Below are 8,796 nucleotides of genomic sequence, written 5' to 3'. Positions count from 1 at the left end.
AATAGTAGTCCGAAGCAGGCGTTATGATGTTTCGATTTGCTGATTCACGTTTAGAATATGCCGAGACACAGAGCTTCATACATTCAGATGACCCCACGAAGAGTCCCTTAATATTCGGTGGAACTGAAAATGGCGCAACTTAGTACCAGATAACGAGTCGACACAAGTCGTCTTCTGTTGGTGTCGAGGCGATTTTGAGAATCCTAGTGTAAGATACGTGAGACCACAGAAGGCTAAGGCTCTGTTTGCGTTTGCATGACAGTTTCTGCGAACCTCTTGGAACGGCTTCGCTAATTAAATGATTTGCCTTGATTGGCGTTCATCCGACTAGCCGCTGATGAGTTTGTCATTTGCTAAGATAAACGTGTTGTTCAGACTGTCCGATGAGTTGCTGGCTTCTGTTTCTGCTGCCTCAGTTGTTGCGAGCTACTGCTGGAATCGTAACTTAATTAACTGCGTTGTGCATTGAGATGCGAAACAAAATGTCACTCTGCCAGTTCAGCTGTTGCGTCACATGTTCTTGTTATTCTAGGATGGTGTTCCGTGTGATTCTGAGACATCATATTGATAGAACGATCGAAGGTAGCATTTGATTCGGCGGGCGACGAGTTGCTCAGAAAGACCACCGCCTTGGTAGCGTTTTTTGTCGGTGTGGCTGCAGCCTGATTACGAAAGTAGTGATATTGATAATTTTGTACTCCACTAAATTTCGTTGTTGTTTTGATTGTTGTAGCAGTCAGAGAAGTAAGATTGGCGCCGATCAACCCTGTAACTGCCCTGTAACCCTGTTTTTAATTGCTCTGTGTGGTTTGGTTGGGCGCTGAGTCGTATCCACGACGGAAAAGTATGCAAAACGTTATCCTGTTTGATCTACGTTCGTGTTGTTGGAACCATTTTTGGGACCGAGAAGTGAATCGAGCTTTGTAAATTCTCGAGACCGTTGGCGTCAAAATTTGCCGATATTTCGAGGTCTTCAGCTCCATTTAATGATGTAGGCCGTACAGCATGATGAATGACTGAGGCACCAATTGCAATGTTTCGTAGACCATGCTTTGAAATCGAATTTTTCTGTGGAATTATCGAAGTCTAAAAAGAAAAAGAAAAAAAGGATTAGGCTGGGATTTCTGATAATACGATGGACTTGGTAAGGTCATTTCCGTTCAGTTTCAGAAACGAAGATTCTGGATGCAGTCACAGGAGTCATCGGATGAGCGAATAATGACTGGCGTTTTTTTTTCCGGACGATTTCTTCCGTGCTTGTGCGCCGAAAGCGTTGGAAGTGCATCAGGACGGCACTGACGAGAGCAGTAACAAAGATGAAGCTTTTTTGACCATTTGGCGGATGCAGCGTATTTTCTCAGTTTTATCCATAGCAGGTGAAGATTCGAAGGGTTACTTTTCCGACTGCCGCTTGCACCCCTTTTCGAACACATTTTATAGACTTGTTCGGCACCGTGTTTCGAGGATCAGTCGGATTAGCTACCCGTCTCCCCACCTTTTCTGTTACACAGGGTTGGTTCGAGAGTACTGCAATTGGTCCCGAGTCCAATGGTTTTTCTTCTGGAGCGAGAGGGTGAAGTTGATTCCGGCTCACGTCTTTGGCCAGCCACTACAGAGGTTCATATAATGGTGTCTTCGAAGCCACACGCTGTTGCTGCACACACGTCGCGATGTTTTTTTTCTCCTCCTTATAGGTGATTGATGGTCCGTGATTCGGTTGCAGATGCCCGGATTGAGGCGAAGTATTAAATTTTGATTTCATTTGTTTACTTTCTTTCGGTTTGACAAGATACACGCTTAGAAGTAAATAACGATAACTCATAAGTTTTTACACATGACATAGTTGGTGTTAACCGGCCTGAATAAAAATAAACCAGCCAATACAAACATTTTAAAAGGGCATAAAATCCTTGATGTAAAAAAATTGTGAAATATATGAGTTGGGACATAGGTCCAGCAAAGGAATTTCCTCGATTAGACAACAAAGCCAGTACATATGCCCCGATCCTACCTTTTCCCTATCATCATTCGTTCTCGCGCTTAAGTGCTGGTATGGTTTAATCTACTTTCGGCGGATGGAAAGTGTATCTACATATTTCCGAGACATTCAGTCGGATAAAATCTCTAAAATGGTTTTGAAACAATGAGTTTAGGCCTTGAATTGAAATACAACTTGTTCAATATATTTTGTCAGGATCCACAAAGCGTTTTCCGATGGGGATTTTATATAGTGTTATCCAAAAAAAGGGTCCAGGAATAACATTGACTACAAAATATCAGTGTATTAAAAATAATAAGAAAAAGAAGCTAATTGAAACCGGATGAATCAGAATTTGAGTAATATTCACCATACATACAACAAAAATAGGTACGAAAATAAGAAAAGAAAACCTCAATCAGAATAGAGCAAAGAATCTTTTTTTTCATTTTTTTTTTGGAGTAAGTAGGAGATGTGGGATACCGCCAGACGATATTATTTCTGTTCTACATTCGAGTCAATAAATCTATTACCAAAGTATCGAACAGTCATCAAAGCACCCCTCGTCAGTAAACAATGAGTTACCACCAGATGTCACCGTTGGGATTTCGCCCCACGCGCATAAGCTGCCTCGCCCTACCTCAGCGAGTCGAGTTCAAACATGTAACCCGAACGCACGCGGTGCATGCTCCGCTCCATCGGTATCGCCGCAGTTTTCCGCCAACGTGCCTGAATTATCCTCAGGTGAGAATGCAGTTTTCCTGATCTCTTGGCCTCGACCGGAACCAGGTTGCACAACCGTGTGTGACAAAACGGCCTAATTAGTTTTTGCGTGTTGGACCAATGGGCGAAACTTCAAAACCAAAACAAAAACGGCCGATCAATTGGGCGAAACTTGCAGGCGTAACTGAAATCGAAAACAAAAAAAGACGAAACTCGGAAATCTCTGAAAATTAGTGAAAAAAGTTAAAGATTTTGATAACCAACGAACAATAAGTGAATATAATCCCCTTTTATTGAATTTGTTGAACAAAAAGTGGTCGATTTTTTAAATAGGATTTGATTAGATGTTCCGAAATTTCAAACGCGTTTTTCTCGTTTCGAGCTAACTGCTAGTTTCGCCCTTATGAAATGTTACGCTAGAAATCGAAATTTTTCTTTCATGTTTTTGAAAAAATACATTAGCATATGAGCTTCTTGTTGTTTACAAAGGCCAGAAAAATTACACTGAAATTCTCGAAATATATTCAAAAAAACAAAAATCAACAATTCCTCCCTACACTTAGAGGTGGGCTAAAAACTTAAGCCTAAGCTAACGGGGAATAAGTAAAATTTAATATATATTGCTTTTTATGAAGGGGAATCATTTATTCGAGGAAATCATCAGAAAGCAAATGAATTGAAAAATCATCAATCATGTGAGGTTGACTAAAACCATGCAGGATCTCTTAGCTATTGGTACATAAAACCTGCCTAAATGCAGACGTTTATTTAAACGTCATTTGCTTACACTAAATAAGGAGACGGTGGCATCTCTTAACATGGTCGACAGTACCGAGACACGGTTCAGAACTTATTGAAACTCTCGGCCAAAAAGCTATATTTGATCTTGATGATCAATTAGTGCTGAGCCAACAAATAACTTTTCTATGATAAAACTGAAGCAACGGGCAGCGGAATGATGACTATTTTGATTTTATTTATGGAAGGAAATTGAATTAGGGTTATTTAGTTTATCCGAAAGGTTAAGAAATTGCCGTTGAAAAATCATTTAAGCATACCTTCTTCGATTTGATGTACTATTTAGTACAGTACTTTTTAAAAAGGAAGGAATCGATTAATTAAAAAAAACTAGAAGTTTGTGGGACACACATTTTCGAGGTGCTTAATTTATTCATTTTTTTCGGTATCCAGTTGGCATCTGATGACTCTGAATTTTTGGAAAGATTAATCGTTTTTTTGCAAACGTTATAAAATTAAATGTTGATCATTCCATCAAAACATTTCGAAACTCTGAAATAAATTAGTTTCTTGCTAAACTAATATTTCTGAAAATTGGATGGAAAATCTGTCAACGTTTCTTTTCTAGTTTCTTTTTATGAAAAATAAAGAGGGTGGCTTGAAGTGTCGCCCACGGAGCTAAAGTTCACGTCGTCTGCTACTCCTGGTTGTCCAGTAACGAATGTTTTTCCATGGCATGCTACATTAGTTTGTAAGGCAATATTGTACACACAAACTCAATCATGCATAGTAAGAATGGGCAATATAGTATAAAGTGCCATATGAACTTTAACTACGATACTACATTTACTTTCCCCTTTTTTTAAATTATATTTTCATTCAACTTATTTAGTATTCATTCAACATGGCCTCGCATACAAATTCTGATGGACTGATTTCTTGTCCATGGATTTCTTAACCGTATCTCGATCAAAGGTTACAATACTGTCACTACTCACAAGTTGGCTTGGACCTTGGACTAAACCACCTCTATCTCAGTTGTTCTCTAGAATACCACTAGTTCACCTTGACCTTATTAGGGTAAACATAGTATACGCTTGTTCTCCAACAAAGCCTCATCTTTTTTTCTAAGACTAATAGCATTACCTCCTTCTATGTATACTATCAGTTGTAGTCTCTCCGTCTTTACTTCTTTTCTTTTTTTTTCATTTCTATCATTTAGCTTGTAATGTCTGTGTAAGTTCTTTCAGTTATCGAGAACCAGTATGTTTAAGTTACCTGAATCATGGAGAGTCTCTTCCAAACTGAACAATTTTGTCGGTTAATTTCTTTATCCTACTGCTTCTTTTAAGAATCCAATTAATCAAACCCTGACCCTTTTTTTTTTCATTAAAGACGGAGAGACTACAACTGATAGTATACATAGAAGGAGGTAATGCTATTAGTCTTAGAAAAAAAGATGAGGCTTTGTTGGAGAACAAGCGTATACTATGTTTACCCTAATAAGGTCAAGGTGAACTAGTGGTATTCTAGAGAACAACTGAGATAGAGGTGGTTTAGTCCAAGGTCCAAGCCAACTTGTGAGTAGTGACAGTATTGTAACCTTTGATCGAGATACGGTTAAGAAATCCATGGACAAGAAATCAGTCCATCAGAATTTGTATGCGAGGCCATGTTGAATGAATACTAAATAAGTTGAATGAAAATATAATTTAAAAAAAGGGGAAAGTAAATGTAGTATCGTAGTTAAAGTTCATATGGCACTTTATACTATATTGCCCATTCTTACTATGCATGATTGAGTTTGTGTGTACAATATTGCCTTACAAACTAATGTAGCATGCCATGGAAAAACATTCGTTACTGGACAACCAGGAGTAGCAGACGACGTGAACTTTAGCTCCGTGGGCGACACTTCATTTAATTATCTTCTCTCAGAGTTTAAGCTGATAATCTCTACCATTTTGAAAAATACTTTTAAGTAATTTACTACTCATCATTTTGTCGCTCACATCATTTTCCATTTCAGCATCAAAGCTACAGCATTTAAGCTATTTTTTTCATCCGCATTTAAGCGACTCCACTGTTGCTTCTGTTATCCGCATTTAAGCGATTCCACTGTTCCTGCTCGCTCGCAGAATAGAACAAAACATTCTTATCGTCCACATTTAAGTGACTGTTCTACACGCTGGAAATTATTTAACCAATTATCGTTAAAAAGTAACCATTTTCACACCTTTCCGCGTTAAGTTATTTTTTGGTTTCTTCCATAGAAGTCATTTTTTGACTTCTCTTGAGAAGTGGAAATATGGTTACTTTTTAACCGCAAGAAATTATTGCGGAGAAGTTGAAAAACGGTTAATTTTGAACCATATCGCAGAATGGAAGGAAAACAGGTAATTTTTTTTCTTAAAAATACTAGAATTGGGATTTCGGATCGAAAGATAAATCATCATCCAGCGTTCTAATACGAATTTATTGGCAATTTCTTAGCACACCTGACCAGGAACACGAAATTTAACTCACCCTTACCGCCGCTCTCAGTTTGGCCGACCGACTCCGGGGATTTCGTTCGACCTCCTCGTCACCCGGAAGCACCACATGTTTGGTCAGTTGCTGCCATCCGGAGCACGGTTTCGTTAGACTGTCCATCGCCTGCCGTTCGTGATAAACGGTGTGGCTGGAGTAGCGCAGCGGCAACCGATTGGCCATATCGTTCAACACGTTACCCATGACGTGCCGCTTTACGACAGTGTCCTCGAGCCAGTGGAACGTTATGGCCACCAGTTTGCCACTAAGCTTCAGATATCGCTGGGCCAGCAGCATCCCGTAGTTGATTTCGTTCAGTTCGTTGTTGACAAAGATTCGCAGCGCCTGGAAAGTTTTCGTGGCCGGATGGCTTGGTCTTTTAAATTTGTCCAATCGGTGCATTCCCGTTCCGAAGCAGGACTGAACGATGTCAGCCAGCTGGTGTGTGGTTTCGATTTCACGCATTGAGTGACGAGCCCCGATTATGGCAATTTTCCTGTACTGTTTTTCTTCCCCGTAAATTTTCAATATCCGGCTCAAATCGGTTTCGTCAATTTTGGCCAAGACTTCAGCGGCCGTTGGACTGTCCTGGTATCGATCCTTATCTATTCGCATATCCAGGGGACCGTTTCTGCTAATTGAAGAACCACGCAGTCCTTCTGCATCGAGGAACAACCGAAATCGAATATGAATCCGTCAATGGAATTTTGTCGAATCTTTAATTCTCGCAATTTTGCGGGAAGCTCGGAAAAACCTCCCAAGGACAGGTATGATTTGTTCCGGGTAACAGGAAGCCAAATCAGTTGCAATCCTATGAGCAATTGGATCTCGATCCAATGCAATAGTTTTGGCTTCCGGAGCAGTTTTTAAAATTTCTTTGGTGTGACCTCCCGCGCACACAAATAGCTCTCCTTTCTGAGGTTTCAAAAACGTGACCCGGCCATAACCGGAACATGGCCAACATTCGTGGCAAAGTTTCTGCTTAAAACTAATCCTAATCTATGAACACCGCCGGCTAATACCTTCATCATTGCTTGTTCAAGTATTCCATAAACTGCCGATGAAAGCACGTCCCGGCACTGCTCCCCGGACAGCTCGGTGGCAGTCGATTGAAGCATCCTCGGGTGTGCCTTCAGGTGCACGTCGTTAACCAGATTCTCCAACGCTCGATGCTGTCACGATAGATTTTCGTCGTTCACGGCAATAATGTTGACACCACCCAGCACTCCGGCCAGCTGATCCCGCAAAAACTGTCCCAGATCCCGCCCGATTTTACTCTGATCCACCGGCCAACGTTCCAGCAGCTTGAGAAAGCGATTGTAGTGCTGGGACATTATACGCACCGACCGGAAGCTGTAAAATAAATTCTTGTATAACTAATCTAATAGTTACTAATCTAATAGTTAATCTAATAATTACTAAATACTTCAGAGACAAATTAGGTAGAATACTTACAATAAGTTGTATAACTTTGGCTTCAAAAAACTTTTGATAAATGCGGCTGGCAAACGGGTTTCGGAGTGGTGGCATGGCTGGTTATCACCCCCAGGGTCGCTGACGATGAGAAGCATCACACTCAATCATGCTCCGAGCAAACAGCAACAGGTCAGCTGGTCGAGCGGCAATCATCTCGATTTTATCTTTTCTCTGTGGAACCGGAATTGCTGCAAAAGGTAGTTGAAAATGGAATTAGCATTGCTGTAGACTAACTATATGTTTTTACTTACCATGGTGCACGGAGTTTATCGGAATCAATCGATGCCCGTATTTGTTGATTTCGTTTTTCAATCCGTCGGAACCGAAACAGCTCCCGGTTCAACTTATCTTCTTCCTTATCGATCGGCACTTCCTCTTCCTAGTGATTCGGGATGCTGCGGGCTTTATTAGAAAATCATCACTGTTGTCGTTGAACACGGTTCCGGAGACTTTGTTAACGACGACCACGGTTGTTGCTGGTTTTTGTTTACCACCGGGATGTGTGCTAAGCCGGGATTGACGGATGCTAAGGGATCGTACCGATTCCGTTTCCGAAAATGTTTTCTCTCAACTACGGTGTCCGGTACCATCGCAATCGCTAATCCGCCGACGGAAGATCCGTTTAGTTTTCCTGCAAAGAAATTTGATTTCAAATTCAAAAATCATATTTTAGAAGAAAAAATAGAATTACCTTCCAGCAGAGTTGGCATTGTTGAATCCTTCAGTCGACAGTTTAACAAATCCGGTGGAATCAAACGTTAAATAAACATGGATTAAAAACAATAAAACGCGTTCAATTTCGCCATTGTTCACTTCCAAATTAAAATGGCGAAAATTTTCCTATCGAATTTTTAACCATATTTGGTTAATGCTCAAAAACTTTAACAATGGTTGATTTTGGAGCTCAAAAAATTCTTAAAAAATAACCATATTGGCAGTTTCGAGGCAAAAACCATAAAATGGTTATTTTTAAACCAAAAATGGTTAAAAAAAAATTAGCGTGTATTTCCCTGCTATTACGCAGAATGGAATCAGACTTCATATTCCGCATTTAAGCGACTGATCCATTTCAACTCTCTTTTCTTTATGTTTTTCAATTCGTTTTCCTTAATTACTCACCCAATGATTCGCCATTTTCATCCTCGTCGTCAAATGAAGTGTCGCCCACGGAGCTAAAGTTCACGTCGTCTGCTACTCCTGGTTGTCCAGTAACGAATGTTTTTCCATGGCATGCTACATTAGTTTGTAAGGCAATATTGTACACACAAACTCAATCATGCATAGTAAGAATGGGCAATATAGTATAAAGTGCCATATGAACTTTAACTACGATACTACATGGCTAAGTTCCT

At 40.2% G+C, this 8,796-nt stretch overlaps 1 pseudogene; it reads right to left on the bottom strand.

Annotated features, from left to right (window-relative positions):
• Window positions 1–5,896: 5,896 nt before the first annotated feature.
• On the bottom strand, window positions 5,897–8,055 carry LOC129754657 (probable methyltransferase-like protein 15 homolog; annotated as a pseudogene).
• Between the last annotated feature and the right edge of the window lie 741 nt (window positions 8,056–8,796).

Source organism: Uranotaenia lowii, chromosome 1, assembly GCF_029784155.1.
Source record: "Uranotaenia lowii strain MFRU-FL chromosome 1, ASM2978415v1, whole genome shotgun sequence".
Lineage (NCBI taxonomy): Eukaryota > Metazoa > Arthropoda > Insecta > Diptera > Culicidae > Uranotaenia > Uranotaenia lowii.
This window is presented reverse-complemented; position numbering and strand designations above follow the sequence as displayed.